Genomic DNA, 12,644 nt, shown 5'->3' on the forward strand with positions numbered 1-12,644 from the left:
TTGATCAATTTAGAATATTACTGAATATGTTATCGTTTAAAGATAACTGATTAGAAAAGCAGAAGAAAAAACAACCACCTGCCGCCGGTGGGATCCGAACCCACGACCTCCGAATTACGCGTCCGGTGCTCTACCTCTGAGCTACGGCGACGGCTGTCAATTCTTCTGCTTTCGGGGGTATTTATGTTTACAAGTAACCTAACCTTGAGAGTGTTCGTTAGTTATCTTTAAACGATAACATATTCACTAATATTCTAAATTGATCAACACCACAAAATAAATAACTTAAAAAAAATCCCCTGTGCCCCTTGGTTTCTGTGGCTGTTGACTTCTGTCATATTTATAACGAGCCCCTCATCCCCTTCCCTTGTTTGCTTAATTGCTTAGCGAGGGCCTCGATTCTGGCAGCCTTGACGCCTTAGGAAGCATAAGAGGGTTCTCACGCAGCTTCCACCCTCTCCGTTCGATGACGTTCTACGTCACACCTGCGGTAACTCAGGACGTTCTACGTCCGCCGCTTATGAACGTGGGTGGCGCTGACGAACACTCTCAAGGTTAGGTTACTTGTAAACATAAATACCCCCGAAAGCAGAAGAATTGACAGCCGTCGCCGTAGCTCAGAGGTAGAGCACCGGACGCGTAATTCGGAGGTCGTGGGTTCGGATCCCACCGGCGGCAGGTGGTTGTTTTTTCTTCTGCTTTTCTAATCAGTTATCTTTAAACGATAACATATTCAGTAATATTCTAAATTGATCAACACCACAAAATAAATAAATTAAAAAAAATCCCCTGTGCCCCTTGGTTGCTGTGGCTGTTGGCTTCTGTCATATTTATAACGAGCCCCTCTCCCCTTCCCTTGTTTGCTTAATTATATATATATATATATATATATATATATATATATATATATATATATATATATATATATATATACACGATATATATATATATATATATACACGACCACACTGTAAAACGGCATACAGTAAATACAATACCGCTATATGCAAAACAAAATGAACTGCCACAGAGCCCATTTTAGTTGGCGCTGCAGTTTCCGCAGAGGCACCCATGTATAGGCGCATCACAATGCCTTGATAGAGTCACTAAAGGGGCCCCAATGGCCCCGCTCCCAAGGCGTCTCGAGGTGCCTCCTCCCAAAGTGTGAATGCGCGGAGCTTTGGGCGCCGCCGACACCTCGCCGCGACCGCTCTCCTCATAACGGGGAACGGGGGGGTACCGTGAAAACCCGCCTGTTATAGGAATGGGGAAGACGAGATGACAATACGGGAAGAGTACAATAACAGGACTCTTTATCCGCGTATAATGCGATCACAGGCACACATCACATAAAGGAATGGTTTCGCATCCAAAATTTAGGCTTATTTATCGTCATAGGATTGGTTTGGGCGGTTTTTAAGCAGCGTTGATTGCTTTGCCTTTTCCCAACATATAGCATCTGCCATGTCGTCCAAAGCGCTGTAACGTTAAGTAAAAGTTTTGCCGATTCCCCTTAGGCTACGCAGCCCTAATTTCATATAGCTAACCGAAATGCCCGAAGAAAAAAAAAAAACACTCCGACTTTCCGCTTCTCCTCCCCCTCCGCCCTTGCCATATTAAGAGGGGTCAGTTTCAATACCACAGACCGCAGAGCACGGACCACCTAGACCGTGCGAGCATGCCCTTTGTACTGCCCAGCAGCCTGTGAACACTTCAGCATTAAATGCTTCCGGAAGGCGGTCACAGGTGTTGATGTCATTGAATATTTTGATGAGAGAGGCATACTATTACTAGAACGAGTTCGAATACTGAGATGGCCACACCGTCAACGCCACAAAATCTGTCTGATACATATAAGAATTGTAAAAGTTTTTAAAGGTGAAAGAATCTATCCGTGACGTTCGCTGTTGTTCAGGGCGAACCCTCTCCGTCCCCGCCGCTCCCTCTCTTTCTGCACTTCATGACAATACTTTCTCGTTTAACCGTCTGGGTAACACTCATTGTGGACAGCAGGAGCAGAAGGCTTCGTTTAAGGAGGACTGCGACATTAGCGGCGTCGGCGACACCGTATACGATGAAATATGATCCCCCCCCCCCCCCCCCCCCCCCGCACATGTAAGCACGCGCGCACGCACGCTAACACGCTGGGTGCAACTCCAGCAGAAATGCGTTTCCACCGCCCCTCATTCATGTTCTTCACCCTCCGATTATTCCAAACCCACCTAGATAACTTGAGATAACTTTTTATTCTTATACCAGCAAGTGAGCTTAGGCCGGGTCTGCCATCCAGGTCGCCTCTGCAGTGCGGACGCAAAAGCCCTCCAATGCATATCTGCATTATAAGAGGGTCTCCGTGTTATAAGCGGGTTTATTCGGTACGTGCCCGTCCGTGGCACGAGCAGGGGAGGAACAAGGGGGTGGCAAAGTTGAGGGGGAGACTGCACCACGAAGGGTGGCGGTGAGGGTGGCGAGAGATCGGCGGCGGGGGTGGCATAGTAGCAGCATCCGCCATGAGTCACGATCCGCACGACGGCGGACAAAGCGTCGGTGTGCGCGCCGGAATCGATGCGCCAGCGGCAGCAGCGCGGCCTGGGACCACCGCCGCCGCCGCCGCGTCGCCGGGGCTTCGGCAGATTTGTTACCCAGCGAACCGTCCTCCTCCGGCCGGGCGGCGGGGACCGGGGTGTCGGCCTTTGTGCTCCATGCCGACGCTGCTGCCGCTGCTTTGCGACTCGTCCCCAGTCGCAGTTGCATGCACTGGGGCAAGCCACTAGCACACGTTGCGACCGGCTCGGTGGGCTTGAGAGTTTAATGTGAGGGATGCATTTTAATGTACTTAATACGCGCGAATTTTCACTAATTTTCAGCGTTCGACTTGTCCCATGTACGCTTTCCCGTGTCTGGAAATTTTTACAGCGACAGCTGGTAATGCCGTCTTCCCGTTGCTGTGGCGGCGTAACACACCGGCTGCAACGCTCCACGCTGATTGGTGCGAACGCAATGACATCACTGTGCAGTAGTGATGCAAAACTATCGATAGTACTATCGATACTATCGATAGTTGAGTCACTATCGATAGTAGAAAAGACTATCGATAGTACTATCGATGGTACTATCGATAGTTCTATCGATAGTACTATCGATAGCCGTGTCGATACTACTTGTTATATATAGTACTATCGACACTATAAAATCAACCACGCGTACCCACTGCATCCTAAACTTGGTTTCCTGGGTGTGTGGTATGGAGGTGATGGTATGAGTAACTGACAGGACTCGCCCGTTTTTGCAGCCTACGCGTCACCGAGCTCTGCAGACGTTCCCTACGTAAAGTTGCTGGATAAAATGTTAGCATGCGAATGACCTAGTTGCGAAGCATGTGTGCGAAAACCATTTCTGCAGCGGTTGCGTCAGCAAACCAGCAAAACTTGTGCTGTTTGTTCTTTCATCGGCCGCAGTTCCACGTATTTTTCCGAACTGTACCACAGCACGTTAAAGAACCCCAGCTGGTCGAAATTTACCTGGAGTCCTCCAATCAGGTATCGTAAATGTTTTGGTTATATCGCTGGCCAAGAAATGCATAATATCAATATTGGTGCTATCAATAGTCCATCGACAGTTTCACTATCGATAGTCTTGCTATCGATAGCGGTACTTTCGGTAGTAGTACTATCGATAGCAACACTATCGATAGTAATACTATCGATAGTAGACTATCGATAATACTATCGATAGTCTATCGATAATAGCACTATCGATATTTTTTTACACTATCGATAGTTAAAAAAAACTATCGATACTATCGATAGTCAATTTTCCGATAGTTTTGCATCACTACTGTGCAGACCAATGTAGTATTCGATTCGTCTCGCTCTCTCTTTGCATGTTTTACAGAGTGATTCTGTAGATGAGCATTTTCTCCTCCTCCTGCTAGACAGTGTTGGCAGAGAAACCACCCAGATCACTGTAAATAGCATGGACAGAGAACCAAAATCATAGCAAGATGATAGAAGGCAGTATTAATGAATAACCAGTAATGTATTCACCACTACAGAAAACGGCTGCCTCTGGATCTCGCGTTACACACAGTGATAACCGTCCTGTGAAGTATTTGTAAGTGCGTACGAACACCTCATTTAGAGAACGTAAAGATTATCCACGTCTCTATAAGCGCAGGTTGTATACATAGCCTAATAGGTAGGAGACAAATAGGTGGGAGTGGGTAGGTAGAAGCCGGAGCCCACTCAGGTTTCTAGATGAAATTAGCCTCCACGACCTTCTATAGTATATTGACAGCCCCAACCGCTGCCACATGGCAAAGTCCTCGAAATACTAAAAAAAGGTCCCCCGCGTTATTCAGGTGGATTTCTGGAAGGGGAAAGAGCAGAAGTAACGCTGGAAAAGAAGACGATCGCATCGACATGACCTTTTGAGGGAGCGCCTATACCCAGAAATTCTGTAGAAGAGTATATTTTGGACTTGAATTGTTTATGTAGGCATTTTTTTTCATATATCATAAGATTCTACTATAACAATCAATATAACAGCAGAAATTTCCTCTGCAGGCTTTCATTATTTTTTCTTCTAAACGTTTTTTATGTCGTGAAAAACATTCCGCATTGCTTTTCTGTGGCAGTCACTGCTCTTTGCGAGCTATGGGCGAACTTTAAAAGAAAGATTTTGCTATGCATCGGAAGGGTGGACCATTACCTTCAATACTTCCATTACAGCACTTTATAATATTCTCCAGTTGCCTCACACTGAAAACTGATGTCCAGGTACCCTGGACTTGGTGAGAAGAAGAGCGTACGAGAGGCGCAGCAATCTGACATCATAAGTGAGCCATTTACCGCGCCTTTCATTTCCTAAAAAACAATTTTCGTTAGTGATTTTTTTTCCATCGAAGTTTTCTGTCTGAAAACTCTAAAAGAAGAGGAGGAATGACATTTATTTTCTTTAAGCATGAAATGCTTTTAGCTCCCATTTTCGGCACAACAAGGCGAACATGATCGTCTGAGGCCGAAGCCGAACATGAGGGAGAACCAGACAGCGAACGTAAGGGCGATTTTAATCTAAACATTAAGGCGAAAGCCTTTAATGCCACATCGTGGTCGACAGAATGTTGTCAGCAAAGGTGTCACGCTTTTCGGTTGGTCGAAATGATTATGACGTCAGAATGCGCGGATTCGAAGTAATGAGGTCACCGACGTATGCCTGACGCCCCATTTTGGAGCAGACGACAATTAAAAATAATTGTCGTCCGCTCCAACAGGGGGCGTTAGGCGTCCGTGGGTGACCACATTACATACCTCATTACTAGAGACCGGATTTTAGGCAAATGCCTATTTTTTTCAACGCTTCGTAGGCGCACCATTTATACATATGAGCACGAATTAGGTGTTGATAATATGTTTAGTACTCTTTTTATAGTGCCTATAAATGCCTATTTTGGGTGTCAGTGCCTATAAATGCCTATTTCCGACGTCGGTGCCTAAAAATGCCCTATTTTACAGAAAAGGGGCCTGAAATACGCTGTGGCCTTGCTTTCAGATTCTGTTTGCTTTCGAATCCATTTCGGTTTTGAGTAGAACACGCACGTGGCAGCATTAGATGACCTCGTCACTTGGCTGTGGTGAACACTGCACCTGCGCCGGCTGTGTACACAACCAACCACGTCAGCCTAAAATATCGAAGCAACCCTTTTCCTATTTTCTGCCATCTTATCGTGGCATCTTGTTGATGACTTTGGCTATTAAAGTGGTAGGTGACCAGATGGCACCTCATTTCGGAAAGTATACGGAGTAAGTTATAGGTTCGTCCAATTAATTTCCAGTTGGTTCCAATTGAAATCAAATGTAATATGTTCCATAAACCTGCTGGACACAGTTTAACTGATTAAAATTTCCACCTGGGAAACCAGTCTTATTTTCGTTCCTTGTGCCCCAGCCGCATGCCATCTTCATCAAATGGCATTTCGCGGTAATCTCCTTGGAGCAGGCAACACTAGACAGCTGGCAGTCGTGCGTGCATACGAAAACGCATTCGTATGCACGCACTTTATTCGCATTTATTGCAGGCATTCGTGTATGCCTGCAATAATTAAGTTCAATTCCTGTGTGAGCGAAGACTGAACTCATTTGTCAGATGCTTTGAATTGACAACGTTTCTATAAATTTCTAAATACATGTCCTCCTGTTAAGGTGTTCATTGTTTCTACTTTTGTACACGACAAGCGAATTGTTTGTTTGGTTTGGTTTATTGGGGTTTAACGTCCCAAAGCGACTGAGGCTATGAGAGACGCCGTAGTGAAGGGCTCCGGAAATTTCGACCACCTGGGGTTTTTTAACGTGCACTGACATCGCACAGCACACGGGCCTCTAGAATTTCGCCTTCAAGAAATTCAGCCGCCGCGGCCGGTATCGAACCCGCGTCGAGGTATACCAAAGTGTTTTAAAAGGGTTGGTAACCCTCCCTTTTGCTCTGCTGAAGAATGTGTATTGTACGAAAAGTTGCGCGACAGCCATAAAAAAAAAAAACGGCTTCTAATGTTCGCACCTTGCTTAAGGTCCCACATCATTCCTGCTGTGTTTTTGTTTTATTTTACGGCAGATATTGCGCGCTGAAGTTCGGAACTGTGTGCACTTTTGATAAAGTTTACAGTGCCTATTTTTCTCCGTTAGGTGCCTAAAATGCAATTTTAGCCGCCTATTTATGGCGCCTAAAACGTGCTTTTTAGTGCCTAAAAATCCGGCCTCTACTCATTACTGAGAACAGAGCTATGAATACAACCTAACTCATCGTAGCAGCCTTACGCGCGTCGTGCTTGCAAGCCACGTGACAGCAGCGATGACGCAGCGTACCGCGGCATGTTTACTTAGAAGCCTTGCCTGTTGTCGGCGTGTATACTCAATCATTTGTTTTAATTTAATTTCCTTTCTAATAGCGTCACGCGTTGCAGATAGGGCCCGGAAATTTAGGCACTAACGAACCCCGAAATAGGCAGGCATCTAGGCTCTAAAAAATATTGAAATAGGCGCTGCAAAGCAAAAATAGGCGCTTTGAATAATACTCTTTATTTGTACAAGATTTGTCAGTCAAGCAAGGAGCGTACGCAGTCCTCAATTAAAGCGCACTCTCCGGTTTTCGAACTTGAAGCTCCTTCGGTTATCGCTAAGCATAGCTTTGTACTTTGAAAAGCTTCTTTCGACGTCACATGAAGTTAGAGGCGTGAACCTAAAACATGAGAGTTCATAGGGGCTCAAGCCTTCAGGTGATGTGGCCATATCGTCTCCGCCTAGAAGGTCTCCGATTTTGGAAATTGTTTCTAGGCCTCTATTTTTTTCTACCAATTGTTGCATCTTCCTAGAAGCAATAGCGCCCTTTCCTTCCAGTCGCCGAATTGCTGCTTGTGCTTCTTCGACTGAGGAGAATTTTTCTTCGAGGAGAATTTTTCTGGTGATTATTCGAGAACGCTTTTCGGTGAAAATTATTTCCTAGTAATGAGTTACCAGATTTTGTTTTTTCGTGATGAAGTGTCGATTATACCGCGTGGTCAGAAATCACTTGGAGTTTATCTCGGATTTTTATCAGCCTGAGCATTCGATTTCCGAGTAATTAACGCTCTACTAGTGGTCGTTAATTAGGGGGAAAGCACTTACAGCAGCGCTTTATTGCAGAAGTACGTGCTACAGCCAACAAAAAAACAACGGAAGTTACACGATAGAGCCGTTCGAACAAAAACGATAGCGGAAGTTAATTTTCTAAAAGGTGCATTGCCTTGTTATAGCCGGTTTATTGAGTGAGAGCGCGGGGAATCACGAATCACGTGGTCTGCTTGTTTACAACAGTGATGAAACTACCGCTGAACTTTCGTGGTAGTGAGTACGCGAAACCTTTTCGTGATATTTAGAGCCCTGCTCTGTAGCCAATCAGCTCCGGCGCGCATGTCAGCAGTACTGTCATTTCTCGGATAAAAACGAATTCCAAAACTTAAATTCGGTTTACGTTCGTCATTTTTTTGTTTATATTGGTCTAAACCAAAAAGTATATCATCTCAGTATACTACAGCTTCACGTGAGAAGAACCGGTAATGTCAGGCGTCGGTCTACATGGCCTCCAAAAACAAGAACCAAGAAGGCGAATTGGGACGGGCCTTTCAGATAAGAAAACATCGCCCCCAGCCACGAGGATGGCTAAGTACGCATCAACTACGAAAGAATAGGCTGCGGTTGGTGTAATAAAAAAATCGAATGTTATTTGCGTTGTCCCGTTCTCTTTATCTGGAACTGCTGTAAAAATTCAGGGGGCACCTTGACTGTCTAAAGTGGGTAGAGGCGGAAGCGTTTTCCGCACCACCTTCGCTGTTTCTGTGGCATTGGTGGCGTCACATATAATTGAGTACTAATTACTAAGTGATGGCAAATCACTAATTAATTGTTAATTACTGATTAATGCCTGAATACTAATTAACTGCTAATTAATGACGCTTAAGCTTCGCCTTTAGGAGTGGAACGCGACAGCGCGTTGTAGCGCTGCCAGGGAGTCCACGGAACGCCACCACCCGTTCGGCGCGATGCCTTGCCCTTTGAACGCAACGCTTTTTGAGGAAAGGAAATGGCGCAGTAATTCTCTGTCATCTCGGTGGACATCTGAACCGCACCGTAGAGGAAGGGAGGTGGGAGTGAAAGAAGATAGATAAAAAGGAGCCGTAGTGAAGAAAATGAAAATTGTACTTGAGGAAAGGAAATTACGCAGTAACTGTCTCACATATCTCGGTGGACACCCGTCAATATTCAGGGGGGCACTTTTTTGACCTAAAGTGTGGTCACTGATGTGTGGTTAAGATGTTAAGCTTCGCCCCTAAGAGTGGAACGCGACAGCGTCTTGCAACGCTGCCAAGGAGTCCGTAGAACGCCATCGCCCATTCGGTTCTACGCCTCGCTCGTCGGTAGATTGGTTTTTGAGGAAAGGAAATGCATCTGTCTCTCATTTGTCGGTGGACACCTAAACCTCGCCGGAAGGGAATGGAGGAGGATGAGAGTGAGTGAAGACACCGTATTCACTAGACGCGCCTTTGTTCATTCCAAACCGTCGAGCTGGCATGGCGGAGTGGATAGCATGCTCGTCTCTCACGCCGAAGACCGGGGTTCGATTCCTGAGCTCGACCAATTTCTTAATCGGTTTTATTTATTTATATGGCCTGACTAGTAAAGCTAATTAGGCTAATTGGGTAATAAGCAATTAACTAAGCTCAGTCCCACTTACTTGGAGCATCACTATATGATCGCTTCAATTGGTTGCATGGTTACTAGCCAAAGTGCAATTGGCCCCGTTTGAAATTCTCGCACTGTGACGTCACGACCGTTTCCACCAACTGAAAAGCGTGACATTTTCTGTCGACAACTGCTGCTTACAACGATGAGACATTAAAGGCTTCCGCCTTAATACTATGCGGAATTATTTCTTTGCAAAAGTAGCTTTAGACCGAGCTATGAACACCTTTGTCATGAGTTCCAGGCACCACAGAGGTCTAAAGGGACAATACCTACGAACCAGGAGCACGGGATACGAACGCATATAGTACGCTGTTGTTGATTTACCGGATTTAAACCATTATAACCTAGTCCCCGGTCCTCCAGCCCTCCATCATTTTGCCGCTCACAGCAAAAAAAAAGAACTTTCTGCCTCGCGTATAAGTTGACTCCAAATGTGTGTCCAGTGACATCCTTACATCTCCCGATATCGCGAAAAAGAAACATCGCAACCGACAGGGACGATCTGTTATCCCGCAAACGCTTTCTTCCTTTTGTTTTGCTTCGGCGAGGTGGAAACAAGTGACGCAGCTCAAAAGGCCCCGGATGTTCGGGAAGAAGGCATAACTCTCCAGTATATCGCTTCGCAGCGGCGTTCGATATTGTCTTCTTTTTTCTTTTTTTCCTTCGTCCGTGAAGGATGTGTGCCAGCAGTGACGGTAAGCTTCCATTGCTCTAAATTCCTGCGCACGAACGAAAGAAGAAACAAAGAGAATGAGACAACGAGGTTGAGAGATAGGGCGGGGCGGACAGTGCTTGCCGGGATCCCGGCAAAGGCTCCGTGAACAGGGCTATGGCAGGCGGGGGGAAGGCAATTCAATCTGTCACGCAGGGATTACGCGTTCTCCGCGGAAGGCTCGCACAGCGCTGCACCCAATAGACGCTGCGCGGGCCGCGCGAACAGCACAATGCGCCGGCCGGCGCCGATAAGAGGCCTTTAATAGCGGCGCGAGCGGGTGAGTGAGCTATCCCGTCGCTACTACCGCCGAGGCGCGCTATCGTTTTATGCGAGCCACCGCGGCTGGCGCGAGCGCCGCACCAAACACAATGAGAGCGCGCGCGCGGATTCGCCTGGCCTGCCTGCTTGCTGCTGCTGCTGCGTCCTCTGGCGGTGGCCAGTTGCGCGGAAACGAGATTGCTGTTCCCGCCGCCCAACCGCACGTTCTCCGGGAGTCGCGACGCTGTCGGGACAGTGAGTTGGCGCGAGAACGCTATAAAGGCGCGTCCGGCGTCGCGCCACATCGCGCTTTCCCCCCGAAGTCTCTTTGGCCATCGGTTTCCGAAGCCAGAGTAAGCCTCGAAACACCGCACGAGCTGTCGAAAGCAAACACGAGCTCGAAAGGAAGTGAGAAGCTTTATTCTAATGGCAGTCTTAAGCGAGAACAATGCGAGTGCGTTTCAATTGATAAGGTCGGCGGTTGCTGGGGTGTGGCCGTATCATCACGCTTCGGCGGGAGCTTAACTGACTTCGAAGTTTTGCGAAAGAACGCGCAGCGCGTCGGACTCGGTAGTCGCACTGCTTGTCGCGTCTTTATTCGTTTCCGCTCTGGAAACTTCCCTCGAGAAGTTTGGAAGCGCGTAAGCTTTTGTCTCGCCGGGAGGAAGGTTTGCAGGCGTGCGCGGTCGCTTCGTGAGTGGCACTGCGAGACGTCCGCGAGATGTCTCTGGGACGTCTGTGCACCGTGTTTTGTGGCCATGTGTAGGCAAACCCAACTAAGAAGAATAAATAAGGAAAGAAAAACAAAGGCGTGCTTAGAGGAACCGGTTGCACGAACTGGACTGTGTTTCGGGCCTATGGTGTGTTCCGGTTTTGCCGTCTTCGCCGGAAGTTGAGGAGGAAGTCCGAGAGACTCTCGTGAACACCGAGTGCGCTTTCAGGTGTTGAGTAAACGGTTGGGGCACGTTTCGAGTTGACTAGTTCTTTGAAAGGGAGATAACGAAACTTCTAGTAGCGGAACTACGTAAACTTGAGTGGCGACATGAATCCTGCAGGCGAAACTAGAGGGCGGAATACGGGGCTTTTGAAGCCAAGTGCTTGTCCGTGCGTTGCCCGAGTCTGCTCCTTCGATTTAGATTTGGCAAAGGCACGAAGGTTTTGGTCGAGATCTTGGCGCTGTATGTAAACGTTCGTTCAAGAGAGGGTCCGATTTTGACAAGGAAGGGACGTCCGAAAGTTCAAAAAGCTGCTGCTCTCGAGCGTTTATGTTTGCCTCGATTCTGTCTCGATTGCATAACTATGCATACGTCAATTCGTTCCGCAGTTCCTTTGGCGCTCTCTGGGCGTGCAGACCTTACCACGTGCTAGCAGGCGTCAGTGATAACACAGCTCGGCGCGCGCAAGCAAAGGAATTGCGCATTTGTTCGATTCGGTTACTTCTCACTCTGTGACTGAGGTTGTAGTTCTTTCACGGCGTTCGACGCATGTTTAGAGGTTTCTATGCACTCTTTTTGGAACAGTTCAGCATATTGTTCTTTGGAAATATCCCTTCCTGTCTATCGGCTGTTTCTTAAGTCTGCTAATTTAGTGGTTATGCCAGCCTGGTTTACTGGTTGAAATAGTTGGTTTAGGTTTATGGTTTGGTTTAGGGGGGTTTGACGTCCCGAAGCCACTCAGGTTATGAGGAACGCCGTAGTGAAGGGCTCGGGAAATTTCGACCACCTGGGATTCTTAAATGTCAGTGCACGTTAGAACCCCAGGTGGTCTAAATTTCCCTTCACTACCGTGTCCTTCATAGCCTGAGTCGCTTCGGGACGTTAAACCCCCATAAACCAAATCATAAACCTAAACCAACTATTTCAGCCAGTAAACCAGGCTGGCATAATCACTAAATTAACAGACTTTGAGCGAAGTGACTGCGTGCTAGTGTGTGTTTTGTTACAGCGCTGAATTCACCCCTCCCGCTGGTGACAACTATGCTGAACACTACCTAAAGCTTCCCCCGTATTCACTGAGAATTCAGGACTGCTTTGTTCTTCTGTTTCGCCTTGCAGGAATTGGAGGCATTTCTGCTGTCTGAAACTGTTTCGACCAAGACCGTCTCTTAAAGGTGCAGTGAAGAGGAATTTGAACTCGTCTTTTTGCCGCGGGAACTCAATGTACACGTTCCGAGCATTCTTAGAAGCTTGGATTTATTGCCCTGTGTGAACGATTTTCCTAGTTAAATCGAATTAATGTCCGGCTACCGCCTTTTTTTTTTTTTAATTCTCCCCGTACGGTGGGCGGAGTCGACCAGCGCGTGGAGTGCCTTTCAGCCAGCTCCGTGGAGGCTTGCGGCTCTGCCATCGGCGGAGTAATACGTAGTAATCTGTAGTAGCAAATAGTGCGCGCGTATT

General features: G+C 47.1%; 1 protein-coding gene across 1 annotated transcript in view; it reads left to right on the plus strand.

Moving 5' to 3' along the window:
• LOC149365916 (uncharacterized) overlaps window positions 1–12,644 on the plus strand; it is a 138,059-nt gene that overhangs the window by 76,792 nt on the left and 48,623 nt on the right. The gene's annotated exons all lie outside the window — the stretch shown is intronic.

This window comes from Amblyomma mixtum, chromosome 1, assembly GCF_055824585.1.
Source record: "Amblyomma mixtum isolate Tamu chromosome 1, ASM5582458v1, whole genome shotgun sequence".
NCBI classification, from domain to species: domain Eukaryota; kingdom Metazoa; phylum Arthropoda; class Arachnida; order Ixodida; family Ixodidae; genus Amblyomma; species Amblyomma mixtum.